This window comes from Mus caroli, chromosome 3 (genome assembly GCF_900094665.2).
Source record: "Mus caroli chromosome 3, CAROLI_EIJ_v1.1, whole genome shotgun sequence".
Lineage (NCBI taxonomy): Eukaryota > Metazoa > Chordata > Mammalia > Rodentia > Muridae > Mus > Mus caroli.
In genome coordinates, this window is record NC_034572.1 from 29,944,554 (window position 1) to 29,948,068 (window position 3,515).

Sequence of the window (3,515 nt, forward strand, 5' to 3'; positions counted from 1 at the left end):
TCCTCCCGTGTGTAACCCCCAGGCCCTTGTTCATGTCAAGTTCTCCATAAACAATTATGGTTCAACAAGTTCCTCAAGGCTGTGACCCCAACCACCTGCCAACTCTCCACCATGATGGATGTGACATTCTGTCACTGTTGAGGCACTGAAGTTGGGGACATACCCTGAGGGGCTGGTTAGTTCCTCTGGGGATATCTACCACCAGGTGAATCAGAGATTTGACTCTTGGGAAATTTAGCAGGAAAATGAGTTTCGTTTCTGAGGCAGACACAGAAACATTGAAAGCTTAGGCTAGAGCCTCCCCAACATGCCTTGAAATGTACTGCATGTTTTGCACTGGGAAATGGTCTCACTCACAGAAGTGTTGCCCTTTGAAGTCAGATGAAGGGGAAGCTGTCTTTAAATGCTGCACCACTTCTTCCTAATCAAGGGAAAGGTAGTTTTAGACACCAGAGACTTGATCCCAATGCTTTCTCTGTTGGCAGCGTTGTGTTGAATCCTGTTTTGTCTTTCAGGTGTAGGAATAAATTTTTTAAATTTCCTTTTGTGAGTGTTCTAATCCATTTCAATAAAGCCTCCGGCTCCGGCTCGGGCTTCCCATTTTATGCTTGACCCGCCCATGCACTGGCCTTCAACAATTCGCTAGGTCTTCCCCAGTACAGGTCTCCTACTTTATGTAAACCTCCGAAGTGTGGGCCACCTACTATGTGCTAGGCTTGTGTTTGGAGTAGGAGAGCAATGTAACTGGAATGTGTCTCCTGCTTTTCTTATGAAATCTGCCCACATGGTCTTAAGACATGCCCTTCAGCTCCTTAAGGTGACCAAGGGAGTTTACCTACCCTTTGTATTCTAATGTTTCAAAGCCAGAAGGGTGAGTCATTTGCTAAAAAGAAAAAAAATGCCTCTTGTTAGTACCACAAATAAAGGAGATTAGGAAACCAAGTGAGCTTTCCATACATTCTTCTGTTGAACATAGCTCAGGGGAATAAGACTTAAGACTCCTTCCACCCTCCTCCTCCTTTTCCACAGGGAACAGATGGCAGTAGGGCCAAATGATTCTACCTCACATTCCCGCATGGCAGCTTCTCCCTTCTCCTTTACCTTGAACCCCCAGTCTCTCCAAACCCCACACAATAATAAGCATCAAAGGCAAGGAGCAAATACGGAGAGAGCCTAGGTTTCCGTTTCATGCAGCTATGTCTCAGGCTCAGGATCCTGGTCCTAGGGCATGTCACCTTTGCACACTCACAAATGTGGGAGCCACTGGCACTGGAAAGGTAGTCCTAATCCCAGTGCGCTGTGACCCTGAGTGATGAGTCCAGTCCATTCCCAGTGATCTTGGGCCATCATTTCGTTCTTGAGCTTCAACCTATCAGCTGTAAGAAGGAAACAAATGGCACCTACGTCACACCGCTGTGAGGATGGATATGTGTTCTGCAGAAGAGCAAAGTTAGCTCACAACAGGGACCACAGTGCCCCCCACCCCCACAGAAGTCATAATCTCAACAGCGAGGATGACAGTTATAACAAATCTGTGTCCTGTCATAGTCCTGGGTCCTGTCTGCTTATATTTGAATAATTTCTGGTTAGGTCTATTTAGGTTTGAAGAACCAAATTTCCTTTAGTCGTGATGTCAACATTTTGTAGAGCACTCCAAAGGTGTTCTAAGAACAATAGAAGTCATGGCTCACTAACCCCAGAGCTGCCATCAGCTCCATTTTACAGGGAGGGCAACTGAGTGGAGGGATGGTAGGTGGTTTGTTTCAAAGCACACAACTAACAGGATGGCTGGCTGTAGGCCCACACATTGACTTTCAGCTGACAAGAGCAACCCAACTCTATCATTGCAGAATGCTCTTGGCACTGGGTTTCTTCTGACCAGCCAACAGCTATCAGATATCATTTGAGTTTCCAAATATCAGCAGCACTAAGGGAATCACAAAATAATCTTCTAAATATCACTCCCCAGAAAGAGCAGACGTTGTCACCATTGAAGACCAAGGCGTCTTGAGAAGCCCAGGAGCTTTCTCCCCTAGCTCCCATGTTGGACTAAGAGGGAGTACTGCTGTTTGCATTAGCCAGAGATGGATTGTGAACTATTATCTTGCCTTGTTATCTGAGCTGCTAATGGTTGAACTGCTCTTCAGATAAAGGTCTCCGCTAGATCGCCAGAGCACTAATTAATCAGTTGTTAAAACAGTAGTTGATAAAGACAAGCTTACTTAGAGTCCGAATTGCCTGCAATCAGAGATAACCAGCTGAGTCCATTTCGGCAGTGAGATAGGGACAGGTGGGGGGTGGGGGGCTGGGGGGGGGAACAGGAGGGGGGGCTGTTGGGTCATCAGAGCAAGCAGCACACTCAGGAAATATGTGCTTCCCAAGACAGTGAAGGCAACATCCAAGTTGGAGAAATAAACATATAATTATTTCTTTTACCTGTGTTGGCAAAATGAATATCAAACAACACACAGACATACACACACATGCATAGACACACACACACACACAGACACAGAGAGGCACAGATACACACACACACAGATCCAAACACACAGAAACTCACACACATACAAATTCAAACACACAGAGACACACACATAGACTCACACACAAAAAGATTCATACACACAGACACACAGACTCTCACACAGAGACATACACACATACACAGACACACACATACTCTCACACACAGACACACAGGCTTACACAGACACATTCACACACAGACTTACACACAGAGACACACACACAGACAGACACATACGAACTCACACATACACACTCTCAAAGACTCACACACACATACTGGGTTTCATGGTGTCATTTGCATATGCATGGTCACTGTCCTTGCTCACATTCACCTCTCTCCTTTTCACCACCCTTTCCTTTCCACAAATGTCCCCTCTCTGCTTTCATGTTAGATTTTGACTCTGTGTCTGAAACCAAGTATGGAAGACTTTGTCTTTTGTCTCCCTCACTTTCTCCTCCCCTCCCTTGGGTCACTCTTCTCTCTTCATCTTGTTCCGCTTCTATCCTCTCTCTCTCTCTCTCTCTCTCTCTCTCTCTCTCTCTCTCTCTCTCTCTGTTAAGTATCATTTAAAAACCAACCAACCAACCAACAAACAAAGCCCAACATGATATCTTAGTGTTCCTATTGCTGTGAAGAAACACCATGACCACAGCTACTTTTGTAAAGGGAAGCATTTAGTTAGGGCTGGCTTACAGTTCAGAAGTTTAGTCCATTGACATACCAGAGTGAAGCATGGTGACATGCAGGCAGACATGGTGCTGGAGAGGAGCTGAGAGGTCTACATCTGGATCAGCAGGCAGCAGGAAGAGAGAGTGACACTGGCCTGGCCTGAGCTTCTGAAACCTCAAACCCCACCTTCCCCTGTGACACACTTCCTCTAACAAGACCATACCTCCAATAATGCCCCTCCCTAAATCTGAAGGAGGCTGTCTAGGCTGTGCCCCCAGTGTGGAAACCTGGAGGCATGATCTGATGCATAGGT

General features: G+C 46.1%; 1 long non-coding RNA gene across 1 annotated transcript; it reads right to left on the minus strand.

The window, feature by feature from the left end:
• Positions 1-246: 246 nt before the first annotated feature.
• Positions 247-3,284, minus strand: LOC110290595. The gene is made up of 4 exons (XR_002377465.1): positions 3,255-3,284; positions 1,250-1,376; positions 840-883; positions 247-421 (listed from the first exon to the last, which is right to left on the minus strand). It is a non-coding gene; the product is annotated as an uncharacterized LOC110290595 (long non-coding RNA).
• Positions 3,285-3,515: the final 231 nt, after the last annotated feature.